Here is a 23,809-nt window from a genome sequence, read left to right on the forward strand (position 1 = left end):
TGGCCCCTTATGTTGGTTCTAGTGTCTTAAGCCACTGTAAGTTCTTCAAATCTGTTACATGAATGTGGATCAAACCCACCTTTAAAATAGCTCAGTACCATTGGCTCCAGCTCTGCTGATCCTGCTGGGTGAGGACAGGTGGCTGCTTTCAGGGACTGAACTTTCTCTGCTGTTGCCTGCAGGGGTGAGTGGAGTTCAGACTTCACTGAACTCAGCATTGCGTCAACCCAGAACCCAAAGTGCACAAAGGCTGGTACTAGAAAGCACTAACTGGGTTCACTGGAGTGAAGCTGAGACCTTTGGGGCCATGTGCGTGGCAGGGGCATTGCCACACAGGCACTGGGGCAGGGGCAGGCCTGGCTGGGGCGGGTGATGCTGTACAGTCCAGCACCAGCCATCTAATGAACCACAACAGTGCCAAAGGAGTGAGCTTTGGGTTCTTCCTCTCTCTCCATTAGGCTGCTTCCCAAACAGTACTGATCATTTGGCTGGGCCACGTTTGGCCTTAACGTTTAAGTCTATAATCTTGTTAAAAATCTTTATCTCAAAATATGCAGTTTGGGCCCTCACTCTGTGCATTAGAGAAGGGTATCGGTCTGCCCCTACTGAAGGGTGTTGATTTTCCACACAGTGTTACATGGGAGGAGCCAAAAGGATCCACACTTAACAGAGTGGGCAGCAGGACACTGACCTTTCTAGTTGCACCAAAGCACACAAAAGCACCAAGTTTGGTCAGCACAGGGAAGCACGCAATCCTCTGGTCCTTCTAAAGCTTTGCACTCCCAGTGGCCTTGCACCTCCTGAAGATGCAGGGTGGCCGTCTGCTCTCCTTTCCACACAATTCCTGCAGAGAGGAAGAGCAGATCAACGTGACGAGGGCACACCACAGAACAAAACTTGTATCTGTTGCATTTGCTGCCTTTGCATGCTGAACGGAAAGATACATCTGTTTGCAGAAAGTCAGAGCGGCCCTGGTTTCAACCAGCACTAATTCTGTGGCATCCACTTAACCATCTCCCCTGGCAGCTTCCCTCTCCTCCCTGAACAGCTTGTAGAATTACTAAAGCTAGGCCTTTCTGCAGTGAATTTGACTGCCTGAGGGCACAGCAGTACTTTGTATTTCCCAGCCAGTTGGAGGCACACAGAACTGGAGAGTCAGTGCAGCCCACTGCCCACCACTGATCGGCTGCATGGATCGATTTCTCTTCCAACATCTCATCCTCAGAGAGAGAAAGCGGTGTCTGGCTGCTCTTCTGTGTAGTGCCAACAGGAGCTCAGCCTTTGCTGACCTCTTGGTGCTACCATGACACGTGCTGGAACGTCTATCTTACTTAAGAGCACTAAGTGACAAGTGGGAATGTTAAAGGTGCAGAGCTATGGAACAGTGTTTTTCACTGTCCAAAGAGGACGGGACAACTGGAGATGCTGGTGAAACTCTGCTCTCATTTGGGCTTGACTTCTGCAGCCGTTGCTCTGGCGAGCCAGGACTCGTCCTGTCACACACCAGCCGAGGGTTGACTGCACCAAGTGGTGCCAACTGCAGGTTCCCAGGGGACATTCTCAAACACCACTGTGGTGCCCTGGCTGCAAGGCAGTGACATCGCAGTGTGGCATTCATGACCTGGCAGAAGGGAGCGGCAAGGGGAGACGTGGCTGAAGAGCCCTTGCTGCTTTTCCCTGCAGAGCCACCGCTGGTGGGACTCCAGAGCCCAGCAGTCCATGAAGCTCTCTTGAAGGGCTGTAGGCAGGGAGAGGACTGTGCTGTGTCCGCTTGCAGCCAGCAGTGGGTCCGCAGGGAGGAGCATGGACAGCTGCAGCGTGGCACATCCCGGTGCCGATTTGGGAAGCTTTCCAGCTGGGCACCTCTGGCACCTGCAGAAATGCCCTTGTGGTCTTTGCTGTGCCGGTGGCTCTTGAGCTCTGGCTTCACAAGCTTTGGCAGAATGAGGACCAGCAAGGGTGGGGGTGCAGCCAGTGCCCTTAGTGCTGGCATGGAGGGATCCTTCCTCAGCCAGACATTGCTTCACCCTTCTCTGTGCGGTACCCTGATGAGGTCCCTTCTGGTCCCCTTGATTTCCCTCTGGGCTGTCCAGCAGTCTGGGGAAGTCTGTTTCCCAAGCTGAATGAATGCAAGAAAACAGAATTCTCTTCCCGTTTGCTGCCCATTTCGTCTCTAGATAGAGAAAGGCTCAGTGAGTTGAAGAGCACTGCTTCTGTGAGGGAACAGGCGATGCTCCTCTCCCAGATTTCCAGTCTCCCAGGGGCTGCTCTGTAGGATCAATTAGAAGTAAAACACTATGAGAATTGTGCAAAGGAAATGAAAGAAACAGGAGGTGCGCAATCCCCCTTCCTTGCTTTGGTTCCTCTGCTTTTCTTTGCTGTTCCAAATGCAGGAATGAAAGCAACAAGGTCAGTTTTGCTCTGTAAACATTTTGAATCAACCCCCTCCCTACAGGGTCAAGAGCTTCTTCTTTAAAGGTGCCTTGGTTTAACCTCAGCGGCAGCTCAGCCCCACACTCACTCACTCACTCCCCACTGGGGGGATGGTGGAGAGAATCAGAAGGGTAAAAGTGAGAAAACTCATGGGTTGAGATACAGACAGTTCAACAGCTAAAACAAAAGCCTCTGGCACAAGCAATGCAAAATATGGAATTCATTCCCCATTACCCATGGACAGCCTGTTCCCATGAACACAGACTGTGTTCAGCCATCTCCAGGAAAGCCAGGCTCCATCACACATAATGGTTGCTTGCAAAGACAAACGCCACCACTCCAAACATCCCCCCCCTTCCTTCTTCTTCCCCCAGCTTTAGATACTGAGCATAACATCATACAGTATGGGGTATCCCTTGGGCCAGTTGGGGTCAGCTGTCCCAGCCGTGTCCCCTCCTGGCTTCTTGTGCACACCCAGTCTACTCGCTGGTGGTGAGGAACAGGAAAGGCCTTGATGCTGTGTAAGCACTTGTCAGCAGCAGTGAAAACATCCTGTGTCATCAGCACTGTTTTCAGCACAAATCCACTTTTGGAGGAGCCCAGCATACAGCTCAGCCCAGCACACCAGGACAGTCAAGCTGTGCCTGATACGTGTTGTCATAACCTTTGTCACAGCGACCAGACACCCTTGTGCTGCAGCCATGTGGTACTGGGATGTGCTCCAGCCTTCTGGTGTGCTCCCTCCCCGGCACTGGCTGCATTGTGCCTTTCATCCTTTGGCTTCTCTAGCCCTGGAGGAGTTGCATGGGAGGAAGACATTTTCACTTCTGTTTCTTGCATTTGATGAGAAAGGGAAAGGGGTACAAGAAGAAATTTGCCCTGAAATACCCTCTCTGGATTCAGAGAAGTGGCAAGTTTTGCCTGAGCCAGCTTTACGTGTTTGACATAAACTGCACTGACCCAATGCTCCAGGCACTGCCACATACTGATAAAAGTCCTTCAGGCCAGCATTTAAAGATTTGGGATCAAAGACTCATATGCCCCAAGATCTGTCCTTGAACTGGAAAAGCTTCCCTGGAAGCAAGCTAACTTTTCCAAAGGGGTATGAATACTTCTGCCAAGCAAGGGGAAAGGGTTTCCCTTGTTGAAACATGTTGCAGCAAGCCTTTGTGTGGCATAAATCCTCTTCATGCCAGCAGGATCAATGCAGAGAATCCATCTATGGTACCCAGTATCTGAGCTCCTGCTTCTCTCTCTTACAGCCCAGTGTGAGGCAGCAGTTTGTGAGCTCTGTAACGGGAGGCTATTTCAAAGGTGACAAAGGCCCAGCAGATAGCTGATAGCCCAGAACAACCCCTGAGCTCACCTTGTTAGAGTCCCAGGTTACTGTTCCCTAACAAACTGTTCTAAGCCTTGGCTAAGTTTGGAAACAGCAGGCTTGCTGCTATGATGCCAGTTAATGAAGAGCCTGTCAACAGAGGGAAATTTTCTAGCAGCACAAACCTTACGGTACACTATTTCCTCTATAGAATGGTTTATATCTAAACATGCGTCCTTCAAAACGCTGTAACAGAGCTTTAATGCTGCATTAAGTGCTGGGAAATGGAAGGAGCAGAGGGGATTTCACTGTCTAGCTTCAGACCTTTGCAAATGGATGTGAATTCCCCACCCAAAACACAGATTGAGCTAACAAGTCAGTTCCTCACACATTCTGACCCTTGAGAATGCCCATATTCACCTTTTGGCTTACACTTATCTCTGGAAAATCCTCAGCGATTTAGGCTTGCTCCAAGGGTGAAACTCACCAGGCATCAACACAAGCCAAGGAGCAAGAAGCTTTGGGGTGGAGAGCCAGGGCCCAGTGATCACAGCCACCTCTCCCCTCTCTACCTCCAGGAAGTGACTCCTTCCAGTCTCTCTTGCAAAAGCAGAAAGGGAAAGAAAGGAGCTGGTCCAGGAAGATGGACAAGTCAAAAGAAGAGAGGTGCTGCAGCGAGTTCGAGATGTTCTGCTCTGCGTCATCCTGAGGCGTAGGGGAAGCCACTGCAGTACCTCAGGCATTCTCAGAAGAATCTATTTGCCACCACAGATCACCCAGCCCTGCATTTCTTGGTCAGGTTTACTCCCTCTTGGAGGACACATTCCTCTGCCTGTGCCTTTCAGCACAATGCCCGGTCTGCAATGCACCTGGTGGATAAACCAAGTCCTGTCAAGAACAAAAGCATTCTTGTCTATCACTGTACCTTGACCCGTTACAACTCTTGGAGACATGAGAAGCAGCTGGAATCCAGGATCTGTGGGAGGAAGGGACAGGATATCCAGTATCTCAAAAATAGAAAGATCAGAAAGGTCAGGCTTGAATCAAGTGAGGCAGACAGAGCCCATAACCCCTGCCAGGAAGATGAGCAATGCAAACAGCGGATGCCTGTATCTGAAGTAGAGACTTTTTCGCAGTCACAGCAGAGGAATGTGTTCTACATAGCTGGCTTTTGCTCTTCTCATTCGTTGACTCTTCCAAAGACAAAACCAAAAGTGATGCCATATCCCACTTTATTGAAGCACAGAAGGAAGCATCTGGGAAGGGGAGGCAGAATATGACAAAGTCCTGGCCAGCCTAAAGAGAGACATACACAAAACCCTCCTACTCAGCCTGCTGAATACATACGTGTTTAATCTACACAGCCTAATATCCCAGCTGAATGGAAAGTACCTGCTTTGCTTTGGGATGTTTCAGGCAGCCATGAGGAGAAAGGGGGAATATCACACTCTACTGCTCCTCGAGGGTTGCTTGGTTTCCTGAATACCCCCCACTGCACAGAAGGAGCAGCGATGCGAGCAGGCTCCACAGCCTCCACCATAGCTGCATTCATAGTTATACCAGTTCAAGGGCCACGTGGCTGCTGCTGAGTTTTCAAGCTCAGGGTAACTTTTAGCCTATGCAAGTAGAAGCAGAAGAGCAGAATGAGGAAGTGATCCACTGAAACTTCTCCTGTGTGAGCGGCTTCCCTGGAAGCGCCACACTGAACCAGGTGCTGGAGAATGGCCAAGCACTGATTCAAGCCAAGTGCTTCATTCACAGAAGACAGTACCTCTGCAAAGCACAGACTCTGCAGTGGCTGAATACTGTGCTAAGGAGAGCTGAGGTACCAGGACAGTTATTTCCAACTCCTGATATTTTTATTACACCGTTTTTAGTATTTTATATTCACCTGAAGAGAGACTGTGATTTCAGGGCGTAGGAGAAATGCATGCTAAGAGCACCCAGTGTTTTTGCCATGCAGGACAGTCCTTATCACAAACCTAGGTGGACCACAAGGGCTTATAACTGGGAACAGAGCTGATAGTGATGTTTAGGTTTGGCCAGGAGGACTTGCCAGGGAGGAGGGGAAGCCAGGAGGAAGCAGAGAGACAGGACACCTGACCCAAACTAAGGCAGAGGGGAAGCACCTCACTTGCTAAGTCAACCTTTTGGACAGTCAGGGTTGGCAGAGCCAGGGGACACCTGACCCAAAGACCAAAGAGGTATTCCTACCACAGCACGTTGCCCAGGAGGTAGTTCGGTCAGAGCTTGGTCGGGCTGTCATGATGTATTCTCTTCCCTTGTTATTTCCTTTATCATTATTATCATTGGTGGTAGCAGTAGTGATCTGTGTTATACCTTAGTTACTAAATTCAGATTCCCTCCAGAGGTGGTTTCTCTAATCAGAACTGGGAGGGATGGGCTGTTTTATCTGCAACTGCCCTGACCTTCAGCAAAAAAACCCTCCAGCATAATACAGTTACCATAAATACTTACACCAGGGCAAAAGATGTCAGAAATGCAGCCTGTTGATGTTACAGAATACTTAGCCAAAATGAAACCTTATGCTTTTCAAACTGTGAGCTGTAAAGACCAGCAAGTTTTATGACAGTGTGATATGCTATCCTAATGTTCAGAGGGCAGGAAAGTGCAGCTGACATTGAACACACAATGCTGATTTCTCTGAAGGAAGTTCATTTCCAAATGATACAGAACTGTCTAACTCATTGCCAAGCTCTGGATCTCAGCCAAGCAAGTTCATAAAGGCACAATGGGCTCACCAGCACTTTTATCTCCTGAGCTGTATCCTCTGGCTCAGGGGATTGCCAGGAACATAGCGCCCACCAGGATTTTCCCTTAGTGTCTGCTGCTAGCTGGGTGGATGTTTGGTCTGACTTCTGTCACATACAGTCAACCAAGACTTAGGTATTTGAGGCTCAATTTCATTTGCACAAAACAAAGCTTCCTCACCTGGTGGTGTGAGATTTTATAGGCTTGTTCCTCAAAGCATCTCCTGTGTTTAGTTCTTCCTTCTGTTTCTTATGAGCCTGAGCAGAAGACAGGCCACCATCTCCAAAGAGGGCAGACACCTCCACAGAGGGCTGCTCTGCTGCTTGTTTGTAATTACAAGTATTACAACACACTGTGTCAACAGTCTAACCTCGGACAAAACAGACGTCTCAGATAAATCCCATGCATGGCATTAGTCACACTGATGTTGCAATCATTGGTGTCATGGCAAAAAATGACCCAGTCTGAGAATCTTCCCTCGTGGCTTATTTACACTGATTATAAACAAGGACTCCCAGCTCTCTTGTTCTAGCCCAACAACCACTTCCACCTCCCTGTTGTCTGTTATCTTAGCTCAGGACTATGCTAGAGCAAATTTTCTGCAACACCTCTGGAGCGGGATACCCTGTTCTTCTAACTTCAATCAAACAGCAAAAGCATGATTTGACTGTTAACGGCTTTATACATGTTTCTTGCACAGGTACAGGAACAAGTCCTTGCTGCTGTGACAACGTACCTGTAACTCATCTCCAGATGACATAATTATAAGCTAAAGGTTCCCAGTGCCAACACACCACAAGCTCTTGCATAGGTGAATGCCCTTGTTCAGTGTGATACAGGACCGAACACTGCCCCTGCTCTGAGCTGTGGTTGGTCTGAGCTCTGCTGATGATATGAGCACTCACAGTGGTTGCTCTGGGCTTAGACCATAGGGAAAAGGCTTTAACATTAAAAAAAAACATCATTAGTAAACTCATTAAATTGGTTCAAGTTAAACATATCTTTTAGATTATCCCTTCCCAAGTGAAGTGCAGCTGTGCAGACGTGATGCTCTTACAGCTTTTGGCCTAATGCTTTTATGCAGTAGAGGAAGTGGAAAGATGATACTAAGGGCATGGATGCTAAATGACCTTTGCAGTAGGAAAATCAAATCCTCTACATAGTAAAAGCAAGTGAGGTCATTGGGCTAAAGCAATCGGTTAGGTGGACAGGCTGAGATATCTGGTTTTCTTAGGAGTGGGTGACTACATACACAGATTGTGCAACTACTCTGCTCTGCAAACAGCCTGATGTCCAAACATCTGCGAGTAAGTGTTACTCAGTATTGATACCATGCGTTTTGTGTGTGTTTGGTAAATAAGCAGTGACTCATACTGATGGGCTTGGAGAATCCTCGGGCAGGAGTTGTAACACTGCCTGAGCCCTCATCTTCTCATCTGTCTGAAGGTACCACCGTCCATAATGGATGGCATGGACTGCAGCAGGGTAACTCCACACAGGAATGAGCCGTGGCTGCCGAGGCCAAATCCTCCTGCCCATGCTTGCCACCTGCCCTGAGGTGGACTCTGCAGCAGTGCACGCTCAGTGGCATTTGGTCTAACTGGCAACAGCAGCCCTGGCCTGGCAGGATATCCCTCCACAAAGGTGGATGTTCACACTACATCCTCCCCCAAAAGCACCTTTCCCCCCCGTGCTCTGTGTGCTGTATCACCCTCCAGATAGTGTACTGAACTAGCACTGGGCCAGTGAAAAAAAGGGACAAGATACTAGATAGAAATTAATGTTTAACCTTTGTCCACCTGGCACTACTGGCAAATAGCTGTGGGCGATCCAGACACGTTCTTTCACTCCTTTGGTTTCTAATCTGTGAGCAATTTTGTTTCCTGTGCCATGCAGGGAACTCCCTCAACAACAGACCTAAGGAAACCTGCTCCAGCATGGATTTAGGATTTTGAAAATTAGTTTCTCCGTGTTTGGGGTTGTTTTTTTCCCTCATGGCTGCTATGGTTTGAGTCTGCTACAGCCTCCCTCTTGGTCAGTGTATTGTAAGGGCTCTGACCACTGGCTGTGTGGTTTCAGAGATTTCCAGGGACATTTAAAAGCTTTACTGTTCTTTGAGCTTTTCATTGAAGTGAAGCATGGCCACCACATTCAAAGCCTCTGGCAGGTAGTAGCACAACCAAAGCACAACTGTATGTCATCATGAAATTCAGCTTAAAAGAGACGGAACAGGAAGCCAGCAGTGAATCATATAATAGCCTAGCAAAAATCCTTTACAACGCAAGAGAATTGCAGTGCCAAATGTGAAAAGACACCAAATCAGGAAACTGTTGTTTGTAGCCCTGTCTTCTCAAGTCCCAGGGATACAGCCTGGCCCTCCAAACCAAGAAACAGCAGGGAAGCTCTTCAGTCCAACTCTGGAGCCTTGTTCTTTTCTCACAAACAGTAGCCAGCCACAACTGCCCAGCATAAACGCTCCTGTCACAAGAGGAAAGTCAGTCCTTTATCCCTGCACCCACCACCCTGCAGGACTGCCTGGTACCACTGGAGAAGCAGTGGCTCTATGTAAAGGGATGGCTGATTCATACTGGGACACTGGTCTATTTTCTTGTACCCCCAACATGACCTCACCCAGCACAAGAGAGCTGTAAACCCAGCTCTTGCACGGTCCCACTCCAAGCTGCAGTGGCCATAACTGTGCTCCTCACTCCTGCCCTGGCAGCCCAGGTCTGGGCTGGAGCTGCTGTACCATCCCATAGGTGGAAGCCAGACCTGAGCACTGGCTTGAGGGCACACGCAAGAAAGCAACCCCAAGTTGCGGTGATCTCACTGCGGCACAAACAGCCACAGTGTTTTACTCCTTCAAACACCCTCTACTTTGAAATTAATTCAAATGAAAGTTGCTTCATTCATAGGACAATTGGAGCTTTGAAGACAAGTAACTGGGGGGACAGCTATGGGTAGCAGCCCTAATTATTATTCTACACCCAGGCTGGTGCTTACGTTCCAGTACAGCTCTTCCACCACCCGCAAGTTTGGCAACAACTGAGGCTATAGTGTTGTCCTCTGGGTGCAAATCTGCATTAAACAATATCAAGACTCATCATGAGATGAGCTAAACCAAGTTGAATAGATGGGAGATGTGCTCTCACAACAGAAAGCTGGGCAGAGCCCCAGGCTAGGCTGAGTGTTCCGACGCCTCTATCTTGAGAAGTGAAGTCCAAGGGCCACCTAACCTCCTCTCTTACCCAGAGCAACACCAGATACTTTCCAAAGAGGTGCAGGAACCCCAGTCTGCCTGCACAGGACTCAACCTGCCCTCAAGTACCTCAGGACTGGTTTATGTGTGGACCATAATGCCCTTTACTCCCTCAGGGAAGCATCACCATTCTTACAACATCAGGTTGCCTTGTTTCCCATTTAAAAACCTGATTCAGACACTCCATCTTGCTAAATTTATGGCCTCACCAACTTCTGAAGACAATGAGACAAACACAAGTAAACTCAATTAATCAGTGGCTAAAATGGTATTTCCACAGCCTAATCATCCTTTAATTAAGTTCCACAATTTCAAGGCAGCAAGCCCCAGACAGGCTGGAGATATTGGGAACAGGAAGTTCTCCCCAGCTACCACACAATACATACCATTCCTGGGTAGCTATTTCTTGCCACCAGTCGTGCTGGGAACAGCGCTGTGCCCTGTGACACGTGGATTCAATTTATAATAAAACCAAAGAGATAAAAAATAGGGCAGCCTTGACAAGATGTGCCTGACTCACCCCTGCTGCTGCGTTTAAAATTGCTGGAGAATTGCTCCATGCAGGGAGAAATTAGAAAAAGCTTGATAAGGAAAAACCTGGATGACCAACTGCATGCATGCCCAGAACACATGCACTTGGCACGTACATGGAGATGGCTCATACGCACTGAAGGAACAACTCATTCAATAACCCCACATTTATGAGACAGCTTCTAATCAAAGCCTTCCTCCAGGCAAAGAGGACAGGCTATCCTAGACCTCCTCACCACAAGGACATGACAGCTCCAGCACTCTGCTGTCTGCAGCACGCAGCAGCCTCATTGTGCAAGGATCCATCAAGCCAACGTGACAATCCCAGCCTCAGGGCACTGTGCCCTGTCTAAAACAGAAAATCGTATCCTAGGAACTTACCCTAATCCTATACCTTGAATAAGACTTCGAAGCTGTCTGTGGTATACTGGCAGATCGCATGGCACTGCCTCCAGTTAAGATACCTGCCTGCTTTCCTAATACTCTGCTCCATGTGGGTGCACAAAGCATGGGAGACGTCTTTTTATTATAAGTGAAAAGTGTCATTCTGTTCAAAGTGTCATTGCTGTATTGCTTCCTGCATTGACTTCTCTGGACTGCTGTGGTGTGATGAGACAAGGCCTGCCTCCCCTGGGGTTAGACAGCAGGAGAACTGGGATCCACAGACAGATCTTCATATATGAAACAGAAACCACCAAGATCAAGATGCTGAGGAGGGCAGACAGTCCAGTCACAGACAGTTGTGCTTTATCTAGACAGCACAGCAGATGCTGGTATAGAGTGACGAGCAAAGGCTGCAGGAGATGAGCACAAAGTGAGCAGCTCTGCAAGAACCTGTATTCTGGGAAAAGGCCAGTCGCACCTTCAAGCACAAGGGTCTGTGCCAGAAGCCTCCTGGAACTGGAGCAGCTTCAGACACTCAGCCTTAGCATGGGTGAATGCCACAAGAGCACAAATGCCCAGCAAGAGGATGCTCACCAGCCCTGCTCCAGTGAGCCGTAAAGTAGCTGTGATGGGGACCTAGGGAGGGGATCCAGCAAACAGCAAGGCAGAGGGGGGGAGAGCCCTTTGCTCACTGCACAACACACCTTCCCCATACACCTTTTCATCACTAGAAAGGCAGCATATTGTAACCTCATTTTGGAAGGTAACAATTACAAGATCGTGTTGTATCAGCTCAAAACCAGCATTTCTGCATGTTTTGAAAGGAAAGAGAAGCCCCTCAGTGAGCAGGTAGAGAGGCAAACCACATGCAAAGGAGAAGCTGTAGCTCTCTTCCTGCCTGCTGGCTGGCCAGCAAACACACACAACCCCAAGTGGGAAGTAGCCAGGACACAGGGTGCCTGTGTTCCAGCTGATATTTAGGGGATTTGGGAGAGAAGCGAGTATAGTGAAGGATCATAAGAGTTATTGCATGAGAGACAATTATGAGTGAAGTTGGATTTCACCCAACCTCTTCTTCACAAGGCAATCTGTCCCTTGCTTAGGTTCCAGCCACGAGTTTATGCTAAAGGCTTTCTCTTTTCTCAGTGGGTATCACAAGGTATCAGCTCTGCAATGAGCAAAGTGGAACAGCCCAAGGGTAATGGCACTGGCATACCAGTGAGATGAGTTTCGGTTCAAGTCCCAGTTTTACTTTTGGCATCCAGAGGCATTTGCTTTTTTCTGTGTCCCCTTTCTACCTCTGGAGGGACAGGCTTGTCTCCCAGCAGGGACTGCTCCTCCAGCACACGTGGCACAGGTCTCCACTGTGCAGACACACAACCAACGTAAGACCAGCAGAAACAACCTCCTACTTACAAAAACCAAGCCCAAGAAAGTCATTAAAGAACAAACAACCCCTGACCACTCCAGTTCCTATTGTCGGCCTTAATGCACTGTTCCCCCATTAAGGGGCACACCGGTCTGCTTGCTTTCAGGATATCACACATCTCTCCAGCTGCAGTTTCCCCTCTCCAACCGCTCTGGCCAGGGTGGATGGAAGAGGAAAGGCCACAGTGCCTGCCACCTCCCCCAGGGCAGCTTCCCCTGCTTTTCCAGAAGGAGCTGCTCAGTGGAGGAGCCCTGCTAGATTTCTCCTACTTTTGAAATTGTTTTTCCTTTCCAGCTGACGATGACCTACATAATAAGCAGGTCACTGGAACACGAGAGATGTTTTCTGAGGCAGAGAAGAAAAGCCAAGCAGTTCCCCCACTGCGCGTGCTTCTGGGGACAGTGAAGTGCTGTTTCTCAGGAGTCCCACTCTACAGCCTCCTTTATGCTCTTCCTGTCTGAAATCAGCAGGAGCTGCTGGAATCCCACTGGGGACATGATCAGACCCTGAGCAGAACATCAGGCTAGTTTAGGACCACCTCCATGGAGGACAAAGGGGAGCTTAGGGAACACAAACCCTCCTCATGTGAGCAGTAAACATGCCATGTGCACAACGCTGCAAGCTGGTGCAGTGGCCCAGCTGTGTGAGGTTCAATCCACCAGGCAAGGCGAGCTGCCATCAAACAAGCAGCAAAGGGAAAGAAGGAGAGAGCAGGAAGATGGGAAGGGGACAAGTCCCCATCATGATCCCTGTCATGCAGCCCCTCCCCAGCCAAAGGAAGGATCTGGTTGTAGCAGGTCTGCAGGCCACAGGAACAGACACTGAGTTGTTCCCAGCTGGAACAGTGCTCTACCTGAAAATGTGTCAGGAAAGGAGCAGGGTTAGAAGCGCTTGAACTCAGTTTTACTTCTCAAGTTCTAGTCATTTCTGCTCCTTTATGCGGAGAATTCCTAAAGGCTTGCTACAACAAAGCAGAAATTGGAAATAAGAAGGATTTGATTAGCCAAGAGAAGTATCCTGGGATAGCTCCTCAGCATCAGTATGGTTTAAGGCATGGAGGCACAGAACTGGACTATCTCAAGATGCCTTCAGCACCATCCTTTCTAATCTTGCAGTTGATCTCTCCTGACCTCCAGCCCCCTCTCCCAAGCAGGAGAGAACGCTGAAAGATGTATGCCAGCATATCTAATCCCTACAGCTAGTGGTGGGCTGCAAGCAGGAAGCAGCGAGCTACCAACCCAGGGGTAAAGCAAGAATCTATTAGAGAAATTACTGTAACGTGATCCTGCCTGGGGCTCACAGTCAGTCCCAGAGGGATATAAGGAGCGAGTAACCAGAGGAGACACGGGTAAGAAGCTCTCTCAAACAGCCTGGTGGCTCAGAGAGCTCCAGGAACAATAGTGCAAGTCTGGTAACTAGGTCACAGTTATGATCCTTAATTAATCCTGAAGAAACCCCATCTGTCATGGCAAACATGACAGATAAAGTAGCTCCGTAAGCCCAGAAGCAGGCCAGAGGTAATGCCAGATGCTAGCCTAACCCAGCCTGCTCTCTGTCAAGCTTTTAGCCAGCAGACACACCAGTTTGCCCCCACCTCCTCCTCCAAGGTGTCCAGAGTTGACTAGCCACTGCCCAGACTCACATAAACCATGAAATAGAAGAGAGCAACAGCCCAAGGGTAGACAGACATGAGGCTCCAACAGAGGAGCAGCACCAAATCCTGCTGGCAGCTGAGCCCCAGCTCCCTGCACTGTGCTTCACCTGCAACCCTGCTTTTCTGCCCCACAGCCCTCTGTGCTGGGGTGTGCTACCCAACTCACTTCATTCCCTGATGCCTCTGGGAGAAGCTAACAGCTACCAGCTCCTCCTCATGCACTGCCTCAGCTTGCACAGAGAGGTACATTAACATCCTGGTCTGACAGTCACACAGCCCTGAGACAGTGCTGCAGAGGGCATCAAGGCCAGTGGAGAAAAGGGCCTGATGTTGCAGTGTGCCAGTAGGGCCAGGTTGTTCACTTGGCAAAGACCTGTCCCTCACTATGGCATCAGAGAACCCCTCTGTCAACAGGGTGGCAGAGACTGGCTGGGGCTAGGGCATGGATGGTTGGTGCCTGGGAGAAGAGACAGTTTAGGTGTGTATGATCTGCCCTGGTCTTTACAGCTAGCTGTGGTTTGCACCTACACATGATCCCTATGAATGCTTTGATCTGCTTAAATCCACTGGTGACAGGGAGATAATCTGAGATAATGCTGACTGAGTTTTCTAGCCCCACTTCTGCCACCTGAGCAACTAAAAAGCAGACACCATCAGCAAAAATGGCAAAACCTAACAGGGCTTCGCACAACAGGAGCATTAAAAATAGCTGTTTCAAAGGAGGGATGTGTGACTAATAAGCCCTAAACTGACAATTCTTGGGAGACGGGGGCAGCATTGTGCTAAAGCCATGTCTTCAGGAGCCCTTATTAAAGCGTCACTTGTACCCACTACCACCCCCAAAGGCATTGTGTTCAGCAACATGCACAACTGACAGCACACCGGCGAACAGACAAGACTCCATACAATTTAACCAGAATAAGCAGAAAGGAGAAAAGCTGCCAAGTAAACATAAACCTGTATTTCTACCCAAGGAAGCTTTGAGTAGCAGAGCAATCAAACTCCAGGCACCATCAGCATACCCATCCAAGTGCAGCTGGGTGAGGAACTGCACTGCTACGAGATCTTTCCATGAAAACTAGGTCACTGGCTATCAAGCCCAAGAGACAGGGCAAGGACTTTGGAAAGGATATACTGAAATCACTTCTTCCAATTAAAACACAAGCTTAGGAAGCAGCTCTAGTTTATTTGCTCTTGTAACTGGAGCTTTAAATCTGAATTACTTGCTCAAAATCTCATTGTCCTTCATGGTAAATAATCTTGACAGGTTCTTTGCTGTGGAAGAGACATGAGGGTTTGGGAACCAAACTTAAGCAAACACAGGAGAAGTTACCACCTTTCTGAGACAGCAGTACAGAGAGCACAGGTAGTACACAGCAAGCCAAGGTCCCAAAAGCTCACAAGGGAAGCCAGAGCTCCACTTGCCCTCAGAAAAGCAGCACAGTTGTTTGCTGTGCCAAGCACCAGCCTCCCCTCTCCCTCCTTCCTACCAAAGTGCAAGACCAGGCACCATGCAAGCCATGAGGATCCTTCTGGATTTCAGCACAAGCAAGCACAAGGATCCAGGTTTGCACACCTTCACATATTAGAGTTTTTGGCTCCTGTTTTGTGGCTGACAAGGTGGTTCCTCCCCCTCAGGTGTCCCACACTCTACCACAGGCTCTTATTTGTGCTGCAGGTTGGACAGAATGAATATCTGCTTCCTATCTTAGAGCCTGGCCTGTAAGTGTGTGTTGCTCAACATGACATCTCTTGCCAAAACTGCTGCTTCCAAGAGATTGCTCAGCATACTGCATGAGAAGCAGAAGAATTAACCTTTAAACAGTGAACGGGCTGGGGAAAAGGTTGCAGGGCAACCCAACCACCTCTCTACTTGTTAAACACTGGAATAATCCATGCCAGCTGTAGGTGCGGACTTCAAAGTGCCAAACAACTGAAATACAAAACTGCCATCAAGGCTTTTGGGGAAACAGTTCAGTCATTGCTTAAACCTGAGCATCCCAGCAATGGCTTTGTGCAGTGGAGTTCATCTGAAAGCTGGCTGCTACTACTGACTGCTGGAGAGAAACAGTTCCACTTCACCCCAAAATACCTCTTTACCTCCCCATGTAGAGCCACTACCCCTCCACACCATATTCTCACATGGCTTGGTACTTTCTCCCTGTGTGATCAATCATCTCTTAGCAGTGCTAAGAGGGGCTGGCTCAGGAGAGCTCTCCTGTCCTAATGTTGATTTTTTATAGTGTTTTTTTAATGAGCACATTATGACATTTCACACTGGAAACAAGGTGCAACCTTTTAAGAACAAGAACTCTGAATTGCTTTCTCACATCAGAACTTTGAAGAAGAGACTTGTCATTAGAGGTCTTTAAAAATAAGATTGGAAGTATTTAAAAAAACCCCAACAATCACAACTGCACTCTAGTTCTATGAGTCTGTGGGATGACTGTTGAAGTTTTGGGCACGTCTGAAGAGACTAAATTTTCTAATGTATGTAAATGCTCCATAAGAGGAGCAGAGCTCTACATAAAACTGCAACACACAGGTCAATCACGAGCCATCTCTAATACTAAGCCAGCAATAACCCTCTGCTCCTCCTTGGTTTGCTCTTACAATCAGTGCAACGTGAGAAACCAGGCAAAAGAGTGAATGACTTAACCTCAAATTTGTATTTTTGTCATTTCAGTCTTAATTCCTCAGCTGATTCCTTTCAACTTTTTTTGTCACACAGTGTTTGACTTCCATCTCTTTCTAGGACATTCCCTAGAATCAGCTTTTATCATCTTTGCCCTGGGCTGGGTCAAAGTGCATTTCCAGAAGCAAGCACATGCATCTTGCCCGATTAAGTGGAGGGATTCCTGAAAAGAAGACTCCAGGTTCTTTACGTTTCCTAGTGGTACGAGAGCAACACATTTTCTAACCATTGTCATCACCCCAAGACAGCACCTGACAAGACTAGGTTTGCTCAGCACACCAAGTCAGAGACGACTTCCTCCTTTGAGCCCCCTCTAACCCCGCCAATCTCAGCTGGAATGTTGTTCAAAGCAGCTGCAGAGCCATCAGATCAAATAAACTACATGCAGAAAAGGCTGCCAGCAAGGTCACAGCACTCCAAGAAACCTCCCATCCCAGCTGCCTTGCCTGATCCTCACTAGTTCTCCTCCTGGTACCGCCTGTGCTGCTTGGCAGGCAGAGTGGCCCAGGAGCCTTGAAAGTAGAGCCCAGAGCTTTGCGTGACTTGGGCTGTTTGTAAGACTGAGCAAACAGAGCAAACCCTTGCCAGGCTTTTGAAGAGTTCAGTGCAAAGGCAAACAGGGAATGGAAGGCTTGTACACTCCAATAACCTTAATATGTCACAAAGCTTCTCTGGGCTGCAGCTCCCAAGTTCAGATTTGGAGATACGATGTGCTAATTTCCTCCCTCAATGTTTCAGCACCGGCCTCTTCTTCCTTATTACTGACACTCTTACTTTAATACCTTATCACCACCCTCTAACTTTATCTATAATCTTTAAAGCATGGGCAGGAATAATACATCTTGCACCTCAAAGGTTAAGCAACAACAACTATTGCAAAATAGCACAGCAACCCCATGGGCAGAACACACCAAAAGGAAAGATGGGCAGAGGAAGTTACTCCTTGGACACCAAAGAGCTGTAGCTCATCCTTCCAGCCTTCTGCTGTGCCACACAGGCTGTGGTGTTACACAGACTCTCCTCCCACTCACAGGAGTGGGTTTGGCTCTGTGATGTTTCATACCCCCTGTTACCACACACCTTCTTGCTATTTTCATGCCTGGAACATCTCCGTTTGCAGTGTGAGGCATCCTTCCTCTCTCTACTGCTTGGCCACTTCCCTCTCAACCCTTTGGATTATTTCTGTCAAGGAGGTAATTCTGACTGTACAACTATAGCAGCATAATATTAACTATAACAACTAATTCTTCATCTGACCATTGATGGAAACAATAAAAGATGAAAACTGCTTTACACTTCCTTCTATTGCTTGTTTTCTCCAAGACAGTCCTTAAGACTGTCTCAAGAGCAGCAATATCTAATGCTATGGAATAGCTGGATACGAAGAAAAGCCACCCAGGTAAAAGAAGCGTTCTGTTGCCTCATTGGGTACTCGCTCATGGGATAACACCCACACAGGAACTCCCAGCTTAGGTCTAGTCAGGAAGGGGATTTCCCCCCACCTTCTTATGTCATCAGCAGGTTATTTCATTCTGAAATGCTTCTGCTTCTCCTTACTTCACTGAAATATCAATCCTTGCAGAGGAAATTGAAATACCGGCTGCATAAGAGAATAAGCCTTTGCTGAAACAAACCAGAACAACCAGCTTTGCTTGTAGCGGTACTGTACCTATGACAGACATTTTAAGGTGACAGCCTTTTGAAATCCCATCATCTTCACCTGCCCAAAATAAATCAGAAACTATTAGGACTTCACAGGATGCCTTTATCCCTATTTCCTGTCTGAAAAGGAAATCTTACTTGCATTGCTACACTTGGAAAAAGAAAGGTAGCATATACATCTGCAGGCAATACTGATTCACCTGTCTAGTGAGGGAATGTCCATTTGACAAACAAAACTACATCAATTTATACAAAGGATTTAACTTACTGTGTCAAATTGAGTCTGCGGTGACTGGAGAGGAGTGAGAGCACTTGAATATGCTACTGCCTTGTACAGTGGCTGTGATGGGCCCATGGACAGGTACACAAGTCAGAGAGATGATTTTTTTGTCATGGTTTAACCCAGTAGGCAGCTAATCCCCACAGAGCCACTCTGTCCCTCCACCCCAGTAGCACAGAAGAAGGAATCAGAAGGGTAAAGGTGAAAAAACTTGTGGCTTGAGATAAAGATGGTTTAGTCATTAAAAAAATAAAAACAAAAAAGGACACACCACACACAACAAAGAGAGGAAAAACAAGTGATGTAAAAGAAAACAACTGCTCACCACCACCTGACCAATGCCCAGCCAGTCCCTGAGCATCAGCAGCCCCAGCCAACCTCCACCCCCCAGGCTCATTGCTGAGTTTAATGTCACCTGGTGGGGAACATACCTTTCATCACTCGGGGTTGTCCCCTCCCAACTTCTCCAGCACCCCCTACTTGCTGGCAGGGCAGTGTGAGAAACAGCAAAGCCCCTGACGCTATGCAAAGCACTGGTCAGCAATGACTAAAGCATCCCTGTGTTATCAACACTATTTTCATCCCAAATCCACAATAGCCCCATACAAGCGCCTCTGAAGAAAATTAACTCTACCTCAACAAAAAACAGAACATTTGTACAGCGTAAGAGGAAGAGAACAAGGTGTGCCCTTAATTTCTGCTTGACATAAAAGGCCTAACATTGACATAGCTCTAAAAGCCCATAGGCTCCAGCACAGCATTTTTCACTCCTGTGGAATTTCTTGTTTTCAAGGACTTTTACAATTCTGCCTCTGCTCTGACTTCTACATTCCTGCCAATGCCGTCATTAATGCAGCAGTAAGTGCTCACTACAGCTACCTTGTGTAGCAAAGACGCTTTACTATACGCATGAGTATATATAGTATTGAGCGTCACTGTCTGGGCCTGGAACATTTACATTCAGATGAAGAAGAGACACCCACTTCTTTCTCTCCTCTGTCAGCTGTCTTCCCTATATAGAGAGGAGCAGGCTATCTATTTCATTCCTTTCTGGCAACTCCAGTTTACAGAGAGCTACAGAGAGCTTTGACCAGAGCTATGCCCTTTCCCCACCCTCTCTCACCTGCATATAGGAAGTGCTCAGATTTACTTTTTCTAAGGTACTTCTGCTCTCTGCTGACTATGTAGAGAGTTTAAGCTCCAAAATTGGACATAGAAGATGGTGTCTTTATTTGAGTAGCTAATGAGGAGAAATGAAGGCTGACATATGCAAGCAAAATGCCAATCTGAAGCCCAGCAATAATCCTAACTAAAAATACACTGATTCTTTGTAAGAGGAGGAGAACCGCGTGAGAGAGGAGCAAACAAGGGTGTGAATGCAAATCACTGCAAGTGCAGCAAAGCTCACAGTAGCTAGAAGGATATGTGCATCATTTCCTGCCGTGTGCTAAACAAAGCAAAACAAACTCGAGGATGCAAAATGAAAAAAAGACTGCCCTGCGACTTTCCACATCTGAAGCAACTGGAAGAATGTCAGGGAGATATTCTGGAATTAAGATAAACCACTGCTGGATGCGTTCATCAGATGGGCTGTAAGACCACAGCAGCCCCAGTGTGGGAGTGGTGCCTTTCAGCAGAAGGGCAGGGTACCTTGTATGAGGGTGGCAACAGCTTCTGCTGTCCCGACTAAGCGTGAGTCATTCCCCTGTAATGAGACTTTGCCAAGAGACCAAATTCCTCTGCATCAATGGGCAGCACCTGAGGCCTTGCAGATAGGCAAAAGTGTTCTGACCCAACACCCTTGTGGGGAGCTACCAGCAGGTCTTGGATTTCAAAAGATATCCATTACACTGGGGAGAGGAACAGCTCAGTGGCTGTTTGTATGAGATGGGTAAGAAGCTTGCCTGGCCTGAGTCTGTGGCAGAGGGGAGCTGCTCGGCCACTCTGCAACAGGTCACATATGCCTCAGCATTCAGCAGCTCTTCCAGCTTGGTCAACTGCATCGATTAGAGGGTCCTACAAAGAACGAGATCATGTAAAGACAACACTGGGTCCAAATGAGGAAAATCTGCTGAAGAAATTCAGCATGGGAAGAATTCTCACTATGCAGCTATCACAACCCTTGAATTTTGCCTTAAAAGGTAAACTAAGTTCTCTCTAAGAAGACCGGAGGTGGAAGTTCTCAGATCTAAGCCTGGAATTTGAGTCTGGATTAAATCCAGATGTCAGGATCACATCCACTCCCTTGGAAAATTCAGATCTCAATATAGACGATGGCTTGTGCCTGGGGAGGGGGAACTCTTTTTCTGGCTCGCCCTCAACATTGACTGTGTGGGGGAAAATACGTGCAGTTCTGAATTCAGAAGTGGGGAAAAGGGACTAAATATTGCTAATGGTAGAGATATATACAGTAATTTTTGACTCTTGCTTTTCTCCTGAAGAAAATACTGTCTTAAAAGCATACAATTCATTAAAACTCCATGAAAGGAGCTAACTGCTGATGGCATGAGGCTAGATAAAGGCTACAAACCTGTGAATCAAGTTCTGTTTCAAGGAATACTGGGCAAAACATGCTTGAGAGAAGGGGGATAAGAGGAAAAGGAAGCACTGAAGGTAACTTACACCTGAGCCCATATGGTGAACTGGTAAAATGGAAAGAGAACATCTTCACCAGCAACCCTTCACAGGCATCTGCAGAAATCAATGTGACCCTGTCACAGGGCCATTTTTTTCCCTCCGTTTCAATTTCTATATGGCACTTTCTATGGCTTCTCATCCACCTCCCACATGGCTGGAAGGTAACCTTTTTTTTCCCCTCTTGCAACTTACTTAGCAAAGACTTGGACAAATCATCAGAACGGAATGGGCTTTAGAAAACTAGTATCATCAGAGGCTCCCAGGGTAGTTGACTCTTGCCTTCCCGTACCACTGCAACACACAGGCCTTTCAGCCAGCTAAAGCTTCCTCTGCTGAATCTAACTGGCACACAGATCTAAGGTACCAGTCTCCAAAGACTCTTCCAAAACACAGTGACATCCAAGCTAAATTTGGGTGAGCCAGCTGAGTTTTCACACCAGTGCTATCCCCTCAGCTTGTATCTTCTTTACTACATGCTACTCTGCCTTTAACATATTCCTAGGCAGTCATTGCTTCTCCCTTGCCCACTGTAGCTGCCATCTCTCTCCAGACAAGGCAAGCCTGCTCGCTCTCAGGACAGGCTCTCTCTTCCCCCTTGGACTGCTAATGTGCTGTCCCTTGGCGTAGTCTGAAATCCTCCTTCTGCAGTGTGGCAAACGACATTTGCATGGCACTTCATGCTACTTTCTCCTGAGCCCTGCTGGATGATGGTAATATATTGCCACAATTAACATCCTTAAATACCATTTAATTAACCCACTGAAGCCCTCATAAATTTTAATTAATGGCAGCTTTATTAGTATTTACTTCATCTTCAGCATGTAAACTCTGGCAGTATCTCCAAAGGGAGGAAAATGGCAGGGCAGACAAGACACCCTTTTTCCCAACTTTTCCTCCACTCTTTTGGTCCCAGAGCTATCTCAGTGCACTCACAAGGACATGTTCCTCCAGCAGAATTCCAAGATGAGGGTCAAGTTAATGTCACTCCCTTGCTCTTTAGCTCTGCGCAATTCCTGTCATGTACAAGGTTAAATAAATTCACCCAAATCAAACTCTGAAGAAGCATTACTGCAGTGTCCAATTGATAGCACAGATTGTAGAGAAGTCTGACAGGAAAAGTTGAGAGTTGTGCTCCACTTGGAGATCTCCTTATTGTAGCCAAGGTTGCTGTGTCTCAGCTGCCAACCTTGAATGACGTTTGTGTAGAAAGCACATGCTCCTCAGGCTTCAGACTCCACATGCACTTCTAAATACAAAACCAGAAGTTTCTGAATTCCAGCACCAGAGCAGACTAATGTACCTCATCCCTCAGCCTTGCAATGTGGTGAAAAGCTAATGTTATCAGGATAAAGAAGGATTATCAGATTTTTGTGGGATGGAACCTGCTGTGGCAGATGTTGATGCAGATAAGCTCTGCAGCCTCTTGCAGTGCAAATAATGCTGGCAGAGTACAACAGCTTTGGTGCCTCTTGCCACAAAACACGTATTCCCTCTGTCCCTCTCCAGTTAAGTACCATGGTCAATTAATAGCAGAAGGAGAAGGAAAAAATACTATCAACATACTATAAATCAAACATATGGGACTTACGTTGTTAAAACTGAGATTGAATCAGCACTGGAGTGATCCCTTAGGTTCAAACACATTAACTCTGCTCTAAGGACACTTGTCAGGTATCTACATGGTAGAATGTCACTGTGTTTCCTCATTTTTTAAAGTAACTGATGTGATACAAAGCTTCAGGGTAGGGAGTCAAATGCTGATGTCAGGGGGAGAGGGACAGCAGTAACCTGAAACATCACGTATTTTTTAACTTCAAGTGCTAATTATTATGTAAGTATGTAAATACTTAAGGCATGTAACACTAACTGAAAGCCAGTGGTAAAACCAGCACTTTTCAGGAGCAAACTGAACCAGTAATTTGAAGCACTGCCCTGGTGTTATCAAAAGACCAAGACTCTTCCTATCCTAACTGTTCGACAGGCTCAGGGTAAATACCACAGCCTTAGTTTAATCATTTATCTACAGAAAAACTGAAACTTAGTGGAAGGTGTCCCTGCCCGTGACAGGGGGTTGGAACTAGATGACCCTTATGATACCTTCCAACCCAAACCAGTCTGTGAATCTACATGTAGTTTAATGACACCCACAGATGAAAGGCTGTTTCTTAATGGTGACTTCAGCATTATACCGCTGGAATGAGCTGAATTGTTTAAGATCTAAGCATCAAGACTTCTTAAGCAGTGCTGTCTTAAATTCCTAGTAAGCAGGAAGCAAACAGTGTTTAAAAAACCATCTAGCCCTACTAAACCCCAGATCCCACAGCCTGCCTTGTAAAGCTCTGTCTACTTTTTCAGGGCCCCATGAGGAGTACATGGGGGCAGAACTCCATCCCATTTCCTACCTCAGAGCTTAGTAACACTCTGGAGTTGACCGCGAGTCTGCCATTAGGCTCTGGTTTAAGACTGCCTTCCTCTTGAAGCTACTCAGATCACGATGTTTACGTAAGGCAAACAGCATCCTCAAAGTGAGTGATAAAGGAGGGTCAGGCAAACTTCTTGCTAGTGTCCCCACTCACTCTCCTAGTAAGCACCTTCTAGTAACTACATATTGTGACTACGTGCAAGACACGAGTCAAGTAAGAGTGAGCTTTAAAATTGCTCTCTTCAAAACTCTGTACCTGTTACAAAAACCACTCTTGCCTCAAAGTGCCCAAGCTGGCTCTCGGCTGGCTGAGGGATGTGAGGCTGAGAGGCA

General features: G+C 47.4%; 1 long non-coding RNA gene across 2 annotated transcripts; it reads right to left on the bottom strand.

Moving 5' to 3' along the window:
* Nucleotides 1-303: 303 nt before the first annotated feature.
* LOC134159410 (uncharacterized) lies at nt 304-23,622 on the bottom strand. 2 transcript variants are annotated; one of them, XR_009963140.1, is made up of 3 exons: nt 22,097-23,622; nt 5,144-5,367; nt 304-844 (listed from the first exon to the last, which is right to left on the bottom strand). It is a non-coding gene; the product is annotated as an uncharacterized LOC134159410 (long non-coding RNA). The 2 variants fall into 2 exon arrangements; XR_009963139.1 differs by having other exon boundaries at nt 319-2,269.
* Nucleotides 23,623-23,809: the final 187 nt, after the last annotated feature.

Source organism: Pezoporus occidentalis, unplaced genomic scaffold (genome assembly GCF_034315485.1).
Source record: "Pezoporus occidentalis ecotype Australia unplaced genomic scaffold, CSIRO_AGI_Poc_V1 ctg145, whole genome shotgun sequence".
Taxonomy (NCBI): Eukaryota; Metazoa; Chordata; class Aves; order Psittaciformes; family Psittacidae; genus Pezoporus; species Pezoporus occidentalis.